Below are 17,031 nucleotides of genomic sequence, written 5' to 3' on the forward strand. Positions count from 1 at the left end.
AATGAAAATAATATAAACTCATTAAATACACTGAGAAAAGCAGAGATAGTTTTAGAGACATGTTTAGCAAGGAAACTGGTTAAAGTGAATGAATATGTATCAAGAATAGTTATTCTACTGGGATGACACCATAATATCTAGGCAATATGAAAACTTTTACACTTTACATAAATGTATATAGTGATGTTATTTTTAATTTTGGGAAGTTATTTTTGAGGTTTTCTTTTTTTCTTATTTCATTTTAATGTAGCTATTTTGTGTGGGCGAGGGGAGCACATAGGCACAAGGAGGACAGAAGATAACTTGTTAGAATCAGCTCTGGTCTCCTACCATGTGGACCTTAGGGAATTAAACTCAAGTTGTCATATGCCTGTGGCCAACCCTGGCCTTCACCTACTAAATCATTTTAGCAGTCTTGTTTTTGAGATAAGTTTTAAGTGAGAGGATTTCGAAGGTTCTTAAATATAATGAAAACCAAACAAACACTTAAAATAATTGATGCAATTACTTAATTTGAATTCACTTGCACCTCTTTTCATACTTAAAGCCATAAATTATGGAGTCTCTCTGAGTTTATCTCCAACCTGGAAGCAGGGCCCCAACGCCCATAACACAGTGAAGGACAGAGGTTGCCCGTTCTGCCTCTGTGAGAAGCAAGAGAGGGCTGTACTCCCTTACTGTCTTCTTTGGCATCTCCTAGAAGTGACTTATGAGGCTTTCTAAATTGAAATGCACCATGTGCCACCATGATGCCTGAAGTACCTAACCCTACAGGGTAACCCTGTGATGGATGAAGAAACAGGCTCAGCTGAAGCAAAGTTTCTGGAAACCGTCGGTTCTAAAGCAGGAGAACTTTTATTGTTAACCAGCATTATGTTTCCCTTTGCTGTCCTGCTCTGACCATCAGATTTCTACAAGCACTTAGGGTCACTCAAGTATTTTATCAGTCGCTCTCTTGTTCTGAGTCGGTGCCTTTGTTGATGGGGCTGGAGAAGATGCTTCAGTGCCCAGATTCCAAGTGGAAAGACCCGAGCCGGTGTAGCATAGGGAACTCTGGAAACAACTTTGAGCTCTGTGGTTGGGTGAGCCATTGGCTAAGCCTTGCTGTTTGGTTGAAGGTGAATAGAATTCTGGGAAGAGCAGTATTGGAATATTTCTGATGTTGGACTGATAGACCAGGTTTTCAAAAAAAAAAAAAAAACCTTTACAAATGGAGCAGGGTTTGCGGGGCACTGCCTCAGGAGTTGAGAGTTCTTGCAGATTTTACAGAGGACATGAGTTCAGTTCCTAGCATACAAATCAGGTGGCTCAAAACCATTCCATTTCCAGAAGACCCAGTACCATCTTCTGTCCTGTATGGGCACCTGCATATATGTCATATATGCTCAAGCAGGAGCACTTGAACCAGTGCATATGTATGTACTGGTGCACATTTTGAGAATACACATGCACACACACACACACACACACACACACACACACACACAAACACATGTAAACACACATGCCCAAACATATACACACACATACACAAACACATGTACACAAACATGCCCAAACATATACATATACATACACAAACACATGTACACACACATGCCCAAACATATACACACACATACACAAACACATGTACACACACATGCCCAAACATATACACACACATACACAAACACATGTACACACACATGCCCAAACATATACACACATATACAAACATGTACACACACACACACACACACACAGTGTTTAAAAAGAATATAGCATGTGTTTGTGTATTTTATATAATTATTTTAAGTACCAAATTAAAGTGTTTAAAAATATATCAGCACTTCTCACAATAGACACTCTTTTAAGTAGATGTTATGGTGTTTCCTGCCCACTTCACTCACTCCTGGGGAGAGCCACTCTCAAATTTCCTTCCCGGGAGTGGTTTCGTTATAAAAGTCCCTAGCAACAGAGCCTATGTTTTTCTCACACAGGATTTTAGGAGTTAGCAAAGGTCTTCTGGTTTTATGGAACAAAATAACCTCAGATTGCTTAAAATTTTATTTGTTTTTTGTTTGCTTTTTTAGTTAATGAGTGCTCTGCTGCATGTACACCGGCATGCCAGAAGAGGGCCCCAGATCCCCTCATAGACAGATGGTCCTGAGCCACCAAGTGCTTGCTGAGAGTTGAACTCAGGACCTCGGGAAGAGCAGCCAGTGCTCTTAACCATCTCTCCGGCTCTCCGAGAATATTATTATCCTAAAAAAAATGAACTTGGTAGAAATTGAAGCTTTGCCCATTTAATTACCTATTTAATAATATTTGAAATTTTAAACTTTTTATGACCGCCCGGGAGGGCCTGAGCATTTTTGTTCAATCCTTTGTAGGAAGCAAGGAGGAAATTATAGTTGTTTTCTTGGCTATTTTCAGTTCAAGGAGTTTATGCCTCCAGCAGAGCACAGGGAAATCACTTTGCTTGGACCAAACCAGCTACCAGGTTCCTCTCTTCTTCCTGCAGAGGAGAAAGTTCAACCTCAGAATGTACTATTTTGCTGCTGAATTTATGTGGTTTGAAGGCTTGGGTCCCAGACAGCTGATTAAAAGTAGGGTATTAGCTCTTAGAAGTTTATCTCCATGTAAAACACCTGCAATCTTTTGTTTCTGTTACACCCACTGCTCGGTCTGTGAGGTCATTTTCAGAGGATTTGCTGACATAGGAGGGTCCACCTGAGTGTGAGCAGCACCATCCCATAGGCTGGTGTCTCATCAAAGTAAGGGGGAGCAAGGACAGCATGCCTAAATCCCTTTTTATTCTGTTCCTGTGTGCTGACATGGGCTGAGCTGTTGAATAAATGCCTGCAGCTAGATCCTTCCCAGTTGAGAGCCACCTGACATTAGTGCTAATAATCAAAGATGGGTCACCTGGAAGAGTCACAAATGCTCTGAACTGCTGAGCCATCTCCCCATCACCCAAGACTCCAGCTTTTATACTAAGGCAAATGACATTACAAGGAACACTCTCTGACTGACATCTTACAGGAGCTAATTTGACTGTTGTAATCGACTACTATGGAGCAACGCAAGGAGCAGGGAGATACTCAGGAAGCCATCACAGCTGAGGTCAGCTAATGAGGACCTGGTGGGGCTGAGCAAGAGCAGAGAGGGTGAAAAGTGGACGGAGGCTCAGCACACTTGGATCACAAACACTGTGGACCATGGTGCATTGCCTGGGACATGAGAGAAAGAAGGAGGGGGAGTCAGGTAAGACACTGACCTAGTAAACAGGAGGCTGGACTTGTCATAGACTCAGAAGTAGAAGACAGAGTCGATCAAGTTTCAGGAATGTCCCTGGCTAGTTTGGGACAAGCTAAGTTTTGAGAGATCTACCAGGCACTGGAATTCCCAGGGGAAATGAGCAACTGGCTATGAGTCAGGGGACACTGCCTTTGGATTACACAGGGCAGCATGCCAGCATGTAGCTAAAGCCATGAAAATGCATGGGAATGGGAGAAGAGAAGAGATGAAGAACAAGAGTCTGTGTGGCTCTTCAATCCAGGGGAGAACAGTGGGGAAACTGAGGATTCCTCAGCAAAGCAGGGTTCCTGAAGACCAAATGGAGAGCAGATACAAGACAATGGAGCGGCCAGTATCAAAACAGAAAACAGGACTAAGAGCCACTGGATTTCCGGATGTAGCAGTCACTGCTAATTTGAACAATAGCAGTTTGTTACACAGTGAGTCAACTGAGAATTGCAAAAGGGGATAGGACACAGAAAGGGATCTTCCAGGGAGTTCTGCTCTAGAAGATAGGAGAAAAAAGGTTATTAACTGTGGCAGTGGGGTTGACAGAGGTGTTTGTTTGTATAAGAAGGTAGGTAGCAAATAGTGTTTAAAATGGGAATTGTGACGACTGCTCTTGCTTATGGAATTGATGGTATTAAGCACCTAGGAGATTAGTAAAGCATGCCTCTGAGTGGCTGGGATGCGGTCTTAGAAAGGAACAGCTCACCATGGATGTGGGTGGCTCTCCAGAGGCTGTGGGTTCCAATTCAGATAAAGGATGTTGGGAGATAGGTCAAGATTACACTCTGGTTCCTGGCCCCCATGTCAATTGACTGTTCCTCGATTGGAGCTTTCCTCCCACCCTAGTTTCCTCCCAGGATATTCTGCCTCTCCACAGGAACCAGCTGACCTGGACTGAAACCACAAGCAAGGAAACAAAAGCAAAAGATTTCCCTCCTTTACATGATTTCTAACAGACAGTTTGTCCCACCAGTAAGTCTGACAAACACAAGACTAACCCTGGCACTCATGGGCTGGGAGTTTAACAGAAGAGTAAGAAATGGCTTCAGATAAAGGCAGCACCATTCACAGATGGGGACACGGGGTCCATGGGACACTTGCCCGAAGGAGTTTGGAAAGCTTCTTTTCTGACCATTTCTGTTTTCTCTGAGAAATAGGCCAATGGCTGAAGGCACAGATAGGGAAGGAGAGTGAGGAAGATGGAGAGCAGCCACTGTCATGTAGGAAAGTGTAGGATAGAGTCAGAATGTCTAGACTAGGGAACAACATATATACACTCGAAAGACAACTTAAAGGTCGTATGTATTGGTAAGTTTCCTCTGGCCATTTCTCCAGTAGCATGTGTGCAGGTTTAGAGAACACTCAGGGAGTCAGCTCTTGAAAAAGTATATCTTATGCATGTGTTAGTTCAGGGAGTAACCAGGTCAAGGACATGGCCCTGAGGCTTGGATACAGTAGTCATCTACATTGTTGGAAGAACATATCTTTCAGAGCTGTGGTAACAGAGCACTGTTTACATTTCCTCTCGTGATCCCCATTCCGCATGCTCTTCAAGTTATTGTGGAAATGAAATGCAAGATAGAAACAAGGACGGAGTCTGCTCTTCATTAATGTGGAATTATGAAGTGCTGGGCTACCCTACTGGTAGAGGAGAGCCTGATGGGGTGGGCTGGATTCCTTGTTGCTATGAACTACAGTGATGACTTAGTATGTTCACAGTTTTAGCAAGAGCTGAGTGAAATGAAGGCTATGAATATCATCTGTGCCCCCTTCACAGAACCGTAATGAGAGGCTGGCATGTGGGTGGAAGTGTTTGTGCTGCAAAATTAGAGTCCCAATCCCCCTCTCACACTTCCATTTTTAATACGCTCAATAATTTAATGAATGACATAGAATTCAGTTTTGTTTTGTGACTTGAATCCACCTAGTCTTTTGTGTGTGTACAGCATTGATATGTACAAGAAGCAGTGCTGGCAAGAGATGCTCTTAAATGACCTTTCCTCTATTTTAAGAATATCTGGGATCTTGGTGTGGGAAGTGAAGTGATATGGCACCTGCGGCCTGTCCCTGGGACCACATAAACTTTTAGCGTCTTGGGTCTGCTGTTGCCAAGTAGTGCTCTTGGAACCTCACTTTCTGCATCTGGGAAATGGGGTGATGACAGCCTTAGGGGTTGTGCCCATGAGACTGATGATGACCATGCTTGCAGAGGAGCATGGGTATTATTTATTGTCATTGCTGTGGTTGGCAGTGAAGAGAGGAAAAGAGATGGGGATCTGCCCTTCCTTGCTTCAGAATACTTACCATCTTGGTTTAATTAAAAGCTTTATGTCTGCTGATAATTTTATCCTCAACCAGTTATTTCTAATGCAAAACCTTCACATATTCGAGATAGGAGGTGATTTTAACCGGTATCCTTGCACTTAAATAAGAAGGAGATTGTCGGCCAGTTTGGTAACAAAACAGCTTATATACAGTACTTAAGGATGGAGCTGCTCTCTCCCATATATAAGCCATTAGTCATGCGGCCATTGAAATGCAAACCCGTCACAGTGAAATAATATAAAAAAATTCTCCTTCTCACTTGCACGAGCTACATTGGTGTATTCGAGTCTTTGGTCACCACACATTGCCTGGTGGCTGCAGCACTCAACAATGAGGACAAAGAACACATCTGTCACTTTTCTGTTGCCCTCAGGCTAATGCCCTAAATAAAGTTCCTTAAACATAGAGGAGAAAACCGTTGACATCAGGGCACCTTGTCAAAAAAGACAAATTTTCCCACAAGATTGAATAAAATTGGCCATAAGTTTTTTATGGAAGGTGTGGGGAAAAATAAATATTTTTAAACTATTTTAGAAGTTTTAACAGTATACTTCATTTTTCATAGCAGAAATTCATGCAGTCAATAAATATTCATCAGGTTTAAACCATGTACTATCCTCTAAGTAAGGGAATGGGTGTGGATAGATGAGAGAGGAGTGTTCAGGGACATGTGGGGGAAAGTAGACTGGATAACACTGGGAATAAAGAGAAGGAAGTAGACTTAGGAGAGCAGAATTAAGCAGGTCCCCTTAGATAGGAGTTTCGAGAAAACTATGATAAGTGGTCACGGTGGGGCTCTCTGAAGAAGAGTGTCTTCAGAGGGTATTATGTCCCTGAAACTGGAGTTAAGGTGTTTGGAAGTCACCATGTGAGTGCTGGGTACGAAACCTGTGTTATTATAAAAAATAAAAATGGTTTCTTTTATTCCCCACTAGTATCAACACACGTGGCATCTGTGGGTTATTTTCATCTCAGTCAGCAAATATGTCACCTGCTAAGCTCCCTCCCATCTCACACTGCTGATGGCTACTCTCTGAAACTGGCAGCAATCTATCTACCCATTAAGTCCCCAAGGCAGGTTGTTTCCACACCAAGCATACACACCACAATTTCGTGGCAGGCTTGGTGCTTCCTGCCATCAAACCTTCTCTTGAACTCAATTAAGTCACCACATGAAAGAACACATCACATAATAACCTCTGATCCAATTGATAAGATAATTTGCCCATCTAGACAACACAAAGTCCTGTACATACCCATACCTTGGAAATATTCACTATTACCTGTATCTATACACAGAAAAGAATCTTAACATCTGCTGCCATGTTCTCCCAGGTCCTTTCCCTCCCTCTGATTCCTTCTCTCCTGCGTCTCCTTCACTTCTCAAAAGAGTTCCCACTTCCCTTCCTTTTTGTCCAATGACAGGCCTTGTTTTTTCTGGCCTACCTTCACCTGCATAATACCATCAACCTACAGACCTGCATGCTCTGTAATTGTACCAAGCATTCTTAACCATTTAGCCAACTCTCCAGTCCTGACTTGTGCAGTTTCGTGCTCAGTCTTAAGGAAGAGTGGTCTGTCATAGAGAAATAGCATTGGAGGCCAACTTTTAGAGTTGAGAGCTAAATTACCTAAATTGTTGTTCATAAATTACATAATCTATGGCTTTTTAGTACAAGGAAGAGATTAAGATTAAAAGAGTAGAGTGCTCTTGTCACCTGAGTACAGGAAAGTCGCCTCTTAAAATGAGGGTCATATTATCTGGTATGGGGAAGGAAAATGGGAAATCTAGGAAATTTTTCCTAGATGTTATAGTTTGTGAAAGGAAGAAGGGAAGGTGAGAATTACTTTTCTTATGCTGCTGTTTTTACTAATGCTAAGGGGTCCTGTGTTGGATAGTGTGTTCTGAACCAACCCAAGAAGGCTGATGTGAAACAAAAACAGACATTTAAAGTTCAAAAACTTGCAAGAGCTTTTCAAGGTAAAACTATCAAGACTGGGAGTGATTGCATCCACCTACAATCCCAGCACATGAGAGGCTTAGATAGAGAGTGCAAGGTCAGCCTGGGCTATGGAAGGAAGGAAGGAAAAGCAGAGCAAGTCTTTCTTGGATATATATATATATATATATATATATATATATATATATCCATATATGTATGGATATATATATATGGATATGGATATATATTAGTATCGGCTTTATTATATGGGGTGCACCTTCGCCTGGAGTTGTATAGATGGTTGGATACAAATGTATAGAGATCACTTCAAAAATAAGACATTTAAAATAGAATAGCATAAAAACTAGCAGACTAGCCAGGCCTGGTGGCACATGCATGCCCTGTAATACTAAAAGCACATTACAATACTAGCAAGCATGTAGAAGTTGGGCAGAAGCAGAAGTAGAAAGATCAGGGTTCAAATCCAGCCATGGATTCCCCATGTCTTCTCTTAGAAAAATTAAAAGAAAACCAAATAATATGAAAGACTAGTAAGTAGTATTTATATAAACCCTACAGACAGATAAATCACCCACTAAATTCTAAACACTGCTTTCAAACATAGGAATAATTCAGATCAGGCTGCAAATTATCACCACCATCGTAGCATCAGATGTTCTAAGGAGAGACATCCTTGTGCCTTTTGCCCCTGGGACTAGAGGTTCCAAGGAATTGTATTTTTCCAAGGAGTCTCCTTGGGGAAAAAAGAAGAAGAAGAAAAGAAAGGAACTTGTTCCCTAGAAAGAGATTTCACAAGGAGAGAGTGCCACTGAGACAGTGCCAGGATCAACAATGGGTGGGATGGACCACATCCTGACCACTTTGTATTCAAGCCTAATCCTGTGCAGGAGCCTGAAGATGGACTTGGCTGGATGAGTCAGTGGGTCTCATTATTTGGTTTGCTCCTAATGTGGCTAGTTGTATATGTACACACACACACACACACACACACACACACACACACACACACACAGGCACAGGCACACACGCATTTGGTGGTCATTTATCCAAACTTGTTAGAGCGCCCAGGGCCCAGACATTGACTGTAGGACTTGGGTTAAGGGACGACTCTGTACTCAAGGTGTTTGCTATTTACTTGAGCAAAAGCTGAAGTAATGTGGAACTACATGTCATGCTCCTAGAAATCCTGGATCTTGTTCTTAAGAGCTGAGTAAAGCAATGTGTTGGAACTCAGAAAACACAAATACTTCAAAGTGAAGCCTGGTGTTTTTGTTTGTTTGTCTGTTTTTTGTTTGTTTTTTAAATTAACAAACCAGCTTCAGGAGTTCTGGCTTGCAGTCAGTCCTCCTTTGCACCTGAAATAAAAGCTAGGTATCATTTCTGAAGCTCCTTTATCTGTGTAAAGCTCCTAAGGATGAACTTCCTGAAGGATAACAAGCAGGAGACAAGAAGAGAACTCACGCCCATAGATCCCAGGCAGACTGTGTTCCCAGATGCTGTCACTTCTATGTGCCTGGCCCATGTCCCCTATAAATCACTGACTCCTCCTCTGAAATTGGTGTGGCCTCACTTCTGTCCTCCTCATAAAGAATCCTTAAGCCACAATCGTCAGGGCTCATCTCTGAGTTTCATGCTCAGCGTGACAGCTTTCTACTTGCACATTAGTAATTCTGTTCCTTTATTTCTGCCAATTGTTGATTTGTTTCTGCAAACTCAATTACCAAAGCCCCAAAGAGTGGATGGAAGGAAGGTCAGTTTCTGGAGATGCACACCTGCAAGGACCTTAATCGGCATCTGCTTCTGCTCTGTCTCAGCACAACAGGAGCCACTGTAGAGCATAAGCCACATCTGAGTTAAAGATCACAGTCTGATTAGAACGTGGAAATTGTTAAGCAATGAAATGTTCTAGATCTTGTCCTATATTTACTTCCTTCATAGTTACTTATTATCAATGCCTATATGTTCCCTGATATCACTGTTGAGAAAGGTAGGCTGATTCCACAACAGGCTTCAACTTGGCAGTTAAGGAGACTAGGCCTAAATATCTGTTTCCATGAACTGGGCAATTCCAGGCAAGTCCAGGCCTCAGAAGTTAGTCTGAGGCAAGGACTAAGGGTCACCAGCAGTTTTCAGACCTGCCGGACAAGTTTCCAGCCCTGACACTCACATAAAGTTGAGATGGACCTGACATTAACATAGAGGTCACTCTCTTAGTCAGATTCCTATTCCTGCACAAACATCAAGAACAAGAAGCAAGTTGGGGAGGAAAGGGTTTATTCGGCTTAAACTTCCACATTGCTGTTCATCACCAAAGGAAGCCAGGACTGAAACTCAAGCAGGTCAGGAAACAGGAGCGGGTGCAGAGGTCATGGAGGGATGTTACTTACTGCCTTCCCTCCCCTGGCTTGCTCAGCTTGCTCTCTTATAGAACCCAAGAACTCCTGCTGAGGGACAGCACCACCCACAATGGGCTGGATCCTCCCCTCTTGATCACTAGTTGAGATCACTGCCCTGCATATTGGTCTCATGGAGACATTTCCTCAACTGATTCTCCTTTCTCTGTGATTACTTCAGCTTGTGTCAAGTTGACACACAAACCAGCCAGTACAGTCACCTACTCCAGAATTCCCTAATGTACTTTAAATCATGCCTGCAAACTTATTGGTAGTTTCTCTGACTTGCTAATGGGGGACTCCAGCATGCTGGATTTCTGCAGAATAAAACACTCAATGAGTGCGGGTATCATTCTTTGGCAAGCCGTGGGCCCTCATTCTTGTGACTATTATGTAAAATGTTTGAGATGTTGTAACTTAGATCAGAACAACCCTAAAGGTGCAAATGTCATCTCACAGCATCTGAAACCTGTACCAGAGATTTCCCTTCTGGGGTATTAGCCGACTTATCCTATATTTCCCTATTAATTCACTTAGTAAATTGATTCTAGACTGTCTTTTTTTATTATTATAAAAGATCATGTTACTATCCCCCTGGTGTCAGGTCCATAGGAAACTTAAGTTCCCTAATCGCAAGGGGAAGTCCAATGAGCTCAGCCTGTGGCAGTTAGATAAGAGTCAGCATTCCTCTGGAACTTGTGAAACTAGCTTCTGTTCCTCTTACCCAGGAGAAGGGACACATGGGTACCTGTGGTTCTCATTACCCTGTGAGAGATCCAGGCTTCTTCAATGTTATAGGTACCCAGGTACTAGTGCACATTTCAGAGTCCATGCCAGCATCCCAGCCTCCTGCGTTCACAGGCTCCCTGCCCCCAGCCAGTCAAATTCCTTACAACCCTGCTATTCTCCCTCTTTTCTCTGTTCTCTATGCTCCTGCAGAGAGTCTGGCCCTGTCCAGTCTGTTGGCAATGTTCAGTTTACAGCTTTCTTTTTCTGCTCTGGACTCTTCTAGATTCCTCTGTCTGCTTGCTCTCTCTCTCTCTCTCTCTCTCTCTCTCTCTCTCTCTCATCTTGCATCCAGCAAGTTGAATCCACATTTCTGGTCACATTTATTTGACTCTTAGCCCCTTGGATGCAAGAGCTTTGTTTTGTGCCAACATGTGTAAAATGCATATTAGAATACAGAGCTTAATATGAAATACATCAGTGTTAATGACGTCATTGGTAATGTCTATACTGGTCATATGTTAAATGATAATGCATTGACTAGAACCATGACATATTCCTCAAATTTCGCTCTTTTCTTTTGACCTATTATTTTTAAAATATAGGACTATTAGAAAATTTGAAATCACAAATGTGATTTGTATTTTATTTCCATTATGCGTTGCTGGTCTAATTTTTTCTTTTGCTTAACCTTAAAAAAAAATGCCTTTTCATAGAAGAAAGTTATGTTTCTCCCCAGTGTCTTTCTGTTGTGGAGGAAAGCGATCCATGAAGCACTGGTGACATGGTTCCTTCCTCCAGTAGGCTTCTCTGCTTTAACATGTGGCTCCCAAGCTTGTCCTGTTGCAGAGCCCTACTCATAAGGTTTTTGACTGGAGACTTACCCTAAGGCCACAAGCTAGCTAGCACACTGAATTAATGTCTCCATCTCCTGGCTCAGATGCATGCCATTTCTGCTGACTCTGGAGAGCAGAGCCTCCTGCTGGGCTCCCTGAAGGGACAATGAACATAGACACAGTGGCTTCCCAACCCTCCCTCACCTCCAACTGAAGAATGAAAAGAAAGAAATGTTCTAAGGCGCCCCTGGGAAGTTTGGGGGACACCTGCTACTCTGTAAAAGGCAATTTAAGGAAAATACTTCACATAAAACCGATTATTACCTCTTAAGACCTTTCGCTTAACCTATATTGCATTGTTCTGTTCTTTCTTTCTTTATTCTTAGAGAGGAAAAAAGCAGTGTCTGATAAATTGTAAATTCTTCTTGTGGTGCCCTTGGAAGCAGCCCAGTGAGTTCATGCACTCTCAGAGAGAATGATTACCACTGAAATCCTTCCGGGGCAGAGTGGTATGGGTTCAGGAAAATGGAAAGGAATGTGAAGGAAGGGCAGCTGAACTGACACACAAGAATCCTGTCAGCTTACAAAGCTCCTGAAAGAGCTTCCTAGGTCCTTTCTGATTCCTCCTTGCTTCAGGCTTCTTTCTGTTTCCCAGGGGAATCAAGGCCCAGCTTTCCTGTGGACAGTCCAGGTCTGCTAATTCCTGTTTTTTGCCATTTTGTGCTGTCTGCCTCTTCCCATATTCCTTATCTTTGAGTTGAAAGTTGAATTGGGTATCCAGTCTCCGACAGGTTTGTAGAATCTGGGGGTGACCAAACTTTTGACTCCATCTGGTCACATTGGTGCTTAAGGTGTTGCCCCATGCTTGATCCTGTTGGCACATAGCGAGGACTAGATTGCCTCAGTCACTCATCTGAAATCAAAGTCAAATTCCCCCAGTCATCATAGCTGGACTGGATGCAGATCTAAGTTACAGAAACCAAAGTATCCAATACAGAAATAATTGAAATGTCCAAGAAAGAATTTACAGCCTTACTATTCAAAAGAATTGATGATCATAAGGAGTCAAATACATTCATGAATTAAGGAAATATATCTAAAACCTTGTCCAGATAGCCTCAAAAGTAAACGTAATAGTTAAGAGAACAGTAGTAGAATTTCAAAATATGGAGGAAAATCTTTGGAAGGAGATTGAAACTTTGAAAACAAAACTAATAAAAATATTTGAAGAGAATGGTCAAACTGGTAGAAACCACAACAAAGACTGTCATTAAGAGATAAGATTACTGGGTTCAGTCCCCACCTCCAAAAATAAAGAAAAGAAAAGAAAAAAAAAGAGATAAGATCATGCAAAAGAACAAATCTCAGGCATAGAGGACAAGAGGGAAAATAAGAAGCATAAACAATATTCCAAAGAGCCTGGGACACAATAAAGATTCCAAACCTAAGAATTCATGGGGTATAGCAGGGAAGAGCCAAAGTAACATCGAATGGATGAGACAGACTTATATTTCAGTGAAATTCTAGCAGAAATCATCACAAATTTATAGAAATAATTAAGCTTGCAAGTATAACAGCCACATCGAAATCCAAACAGACAGAATCAGAGAAGAAATTCTCTGTGACATACAATCAGGATGTCAAAAATACAAAGTAAAGAAATAATTCTAGCCAGTCAGTGATGGTGCATGCCTTGTGTTTAATCCTACCATTTGTGGGACAGAGGCAGGCAGATCCCTATGAGTTCAAGGCCATACTGGTCAAAAGATTGAGTTCCAGGAAAACTAGAGCTCCACAGTAAAACCCTGTCTTAAAAAAGGAAGGAAGGAAGGAAGGAAGGAAGGAAAGAAGGAAGGAAGAAAAGAGAAGGAAAGAAAACTAAAAGAAATAATCCTAAAAGCAGCATGCAAGAAAACAACAGCTAACAAAGAACTGAACCTTGAAGCTGTGTTATGCTCTGGGAGCTAGAGATCTGAGATTAATGTCCTAACTTCCATCTCATCTCCAGCCAGGAGTGGGTGGGAGCAAAGTCCTTCACTTCAAAGCTCAAGCTTGCTCCTCTGGTTAGATGGCTGCCTTGTTCTTGAGATTCATGCTAGAGGCTTCTGTATTTAATATTCCTGTAACTCTCCCTCCTTGGTATTTCTGCAACTGGGTTTGAATACGCAAAGGCCGTCGAACCTTGTATTCCTCTTGAAGTATTCCTGGATTAGAAGTTAACTCAGAGCAAACCAAGCAATTAGTAGTAATCAGCTGAGCTATTTGCAGGTATACATGTAGAGTCTTTCCTGAATTATGAAGTGCATGTGAGCTCTCAAATATTGAATAGAGAAGTGGCCATCTGTATATCCACCCTGTCTTCCCCATTGGTTATCAGGATCATATGCAATCTGAGTGTCCTGGCTTCTTAGATGTTTTCCTGACTCTAGAGTCTCCATTGTCTGGTGTTATCCCCATATGCTGGGAAGAACTCAACTGTGTTCTGAAGGATACACAGGGTTTGTGGAAGGAGATGAACATGAATGAGCCTTCTAGACAAAGAACAAGGGGGCACCTGGAAAGAAGCAGATCTGGCTGAAGAAAAGTGTTCTTCAGGCATCCATCATATCAGTGACATAAGGTGGTGGAAATTAAGAAGGTAGCCTGAGCAAGGTTTCCCTGTAGAGACAGTGGGTTATCTAGAAGACAGCTAGAATTTTTAACCCAGAGGCCAGGGAGTTGTTCTAAGTATATCCTCTCCAAACTCACTCTGTGGTGCCTGCATTAGGTTTAAAATGGACCAAACTCATCCACTAGACAGCAACAATAATGCATATAAAAGGCCTAGTCTACTTGAGTTCTCAAACTCAAAACAAGCCAACACAATTCCAGATCCAACCCAGGTCACCTAAAAAGCAATTTTAAAAAGGAATGAATGCTGCCATTTATCAAGAGCTTAAAAGCAGGACAATTCCACTTATTACCCCTAGAAATTCATTTTTTGGGTTCGATGGCGACTCTCTATGTAACTGACGAGACCAGCGGCAACTACACTGCCTGAACACAGAGACCCGATCGGACAAGGCACAAGCAGCTGAGGGTCAAAGAAGGATACGTGCTCCAAGAATCCCAGCCTTTGAAAACAAGTATGTGAAGTTTTTCAAGAATAAACCAGAACTTCCCCCAGGGCAGTGCCCTGACGCCACCACAGAGGTCACCCCATCCAGACCTGACAGTGGTGAAGCAGGCCTCTCCAAGACAGACAAATGCAACCTGAAGTGGAAGGAGAAGAGAAGCCAGCCTCAGGAGAAAGTTGCAGAGTCTTTGAGCAGGACCCTTGATAAGCTGTCTGTGGGACACTCAGCCCAGACACCCAGTGCTCACCATGGCCCCCAAGCCACAACTCTAGCTGCCTTCCATGCACCCGATTCTGCTGCTCCCACAGAGAAAGCCAAGAAGATCAAGCACCTAAGGAAGAATCTGATAGGTGGAGGAGCTGCAGTAGCACTTCCAGGCCGGGAAGTTCAGCAGAGAACAGCTAGTGAAGCTGACATGGCACAGGGTTCTGGAGGAGGAGCTGGAGGTCTTGGAGTTGGGTCTGTGAGGCTTCAGGAATAGGGGAGTGGACTGAAGAACAAACCATGGGGTGCTCTGGGGTCCAGGGGGCATGGGCCACAACAGTCAGGAGGGGCACTCCCATACTGGCTCACTTTCCCCTCCTGTGGCCCGACTCTGTCCTCTAGAGCCTAGGATCTCTCTTCTTCATCCCTTCTCCTTCTCAGCTCCCATTTTTGAACTTTTCCCTTCTATCCCATTGTTCACAATCTGAGTGATGACCCCAGGTACCTCTGCTGCTGATCTGGGTGTCTTGTTGAAAAGGAACCCTGAGAGGGTGGGAGTCTGTTAGGGATCGGCTGAGGATACAAGGAGTACCGAAGATTTGGAGTCTTAGTTCCTGTTCAGTGTTTATGAATAACTTCTGTGGCCTCCAAGACCACCACCACCACCTCCACCAACTCCTCATCCTCCTCCTCTTCTTTCTCCTCCTCCTCCTTTTCATCTTTTATTTAAGAATGTAAAAATAAATTCAAGTAGATGACAAAAAAAGTTCACTTACTGTTTGTAGCAAACCTATGTCCTGTTGAGATATAATGGTTTCCATAGATTTATTTATTTGCTTGTATTTGTTTGTTTCTTTGTTTTTATGTCCACAGGTGTTTTGCTTGCATGTATATCTGTGCACTAGCGTGTGTGCCTGGTGTGTAGAAAGATCAGAAGAAGGCATTAGATCCCTGGGACTAGAGTTATGGAGTGTTGAGAGCAGCCATGTGGGTATTAGGGATCCAACCCAGGTCCTCTGAAAGAGCAGCCACTGTGCTTAACTGCTGATTCATTTCTGCAGCTCATTTCCATATTTCAAATACAGAAAAGTGGAGCTCTTGTGATTAACCATCCAGGTAGACAAGGCCAAACAACGACCACACCCAGCTTCCTTTTTCCAGTCTGTAGGCTCTGAACTTTTGGTTGTTTTGTTTTGTTTTGTTTTGTTCTGTCTCCCATGATCTGTGAAGAGACAGCCTGTATCTCTTAAGCTGAGAAGGACCTGAATACATAGCCCTATTTTTATTGAAGCAGGGAAAGTTGGGCGCTCCTACCCTAGAAATCTATCAATCTGAGCTTCTTCAAGATCTGATCAACATGTGAGGAATTAACCCAGCACCATTGGTCACAAATTCATTTTTTCAGTATTTTTTTCATTTATTGAATATTTTTACTTACATTTCAAGTGTTATTACCTGTCCTGGTTCCTGGACATAAGCCCTCATCCCATCCCCCACCCCTTCTTCTTCTTTTTTTTTTAATTAACTTGAGTATTTCTTATATACATTTAGAGTGTTATTCCCTTTCCCGGTTTCCGGGCAAACATCCTCCTAATCCCTCCCCCTCCCCTTCTTTATGGGTGTTCCCCTCCCGATCCTACCCCATTGCCGCCCTCCCCCCAACAATCTAGTTAACTGGGGGTTCAGTCTTAGCAGGACCCAGGGCTTCCCCTTCCACTGGTGCTCTTACTAGGATATTCATTGCTACGTATGAGGTCAGAGTCCAGGTTCAGACCATGTATAGACTTTAAGTAGTGGCTTAGTCCCTGGAAGCTCTGGTTGCTTGGCATTGTTGTACATATGGGGTCTCCAGCCCCTTCAAGCTCTTCCAGTTCTTTCTCTGACTTCTTCAACGGGGGTCCTATTCTCAGTTCAGTGGTTTGCTGCTGGCATTCGCCTCTGTGTTTGCTGTATTCTGGCTGTGTCTCTCAGGAGCAATCTACATCCGGCTCCTGTCGGCCTGCACTTCTTTGCTTCATCCATCTTGTCTAATTGGGTGGCTGTATATGTATGGGCCACATGTGGGGCAGGCTCTGAATGGGTGTTCCTTCTGTGTCTGTTTTAATCTTTGCCTCTCTATTCCCTGCCAAGGGTATTCTTGTTCCCCTTTTAAAGAAGGAGTGAAGCATTCACATTT

General features: G+C 42.9%; 1 protein-coding gene and 1 pseudogene across 11 annotated transcripts in view; one reads left to right on the plus strand and one right to left on the minus strand.

Moving 5' to 3' along the window:
- The window catches only part of Spetex2l3 (Spetex-2 protein like 3), a 79,822-nt gene that overhangs the window by 17,996 nt on the left and 44,795 nt on the right, over window positions 1–17,031 (minus strand). Inside the window, exon 1 of one of the 11 annotated variants that reach the window (XM_087579582.1) lies at window positions 2,297–2,500. The exons of the other annotated variants lie outside the window; for them this stretch is intronic. The gene's annotated coding sequence lies outside the window, so the exon portion shown is untranslated. Of the gene's footprint in view, window positions 1–2,296; window positions 2,501–17,031 lie in introns of those variants that run through there. 11 annotated transcript variants of the gene reach the window in all.
- Pym1-ps19 (PYM homolog 1, exon junction complex associated factor, pseudogene 19) lies at window positions 14,525–15,193 on the plus strand (annotated as a pseudogene).

This window comes from Rattus norvegicus, chromosome 12 (assembly GCF_021556685.1).
Source record: "Rattus norvegicus strain SHRSP/BbbUtx chromosome 12, alternate assembly SHRSP_T2T, whole genome shotgun sequence".
Lineage (NCBI taxonomy): Eukaryota > Metazoa > Chordata > Mammalia > Rodentia > Muridae > Rattus > Rattus norvegicus.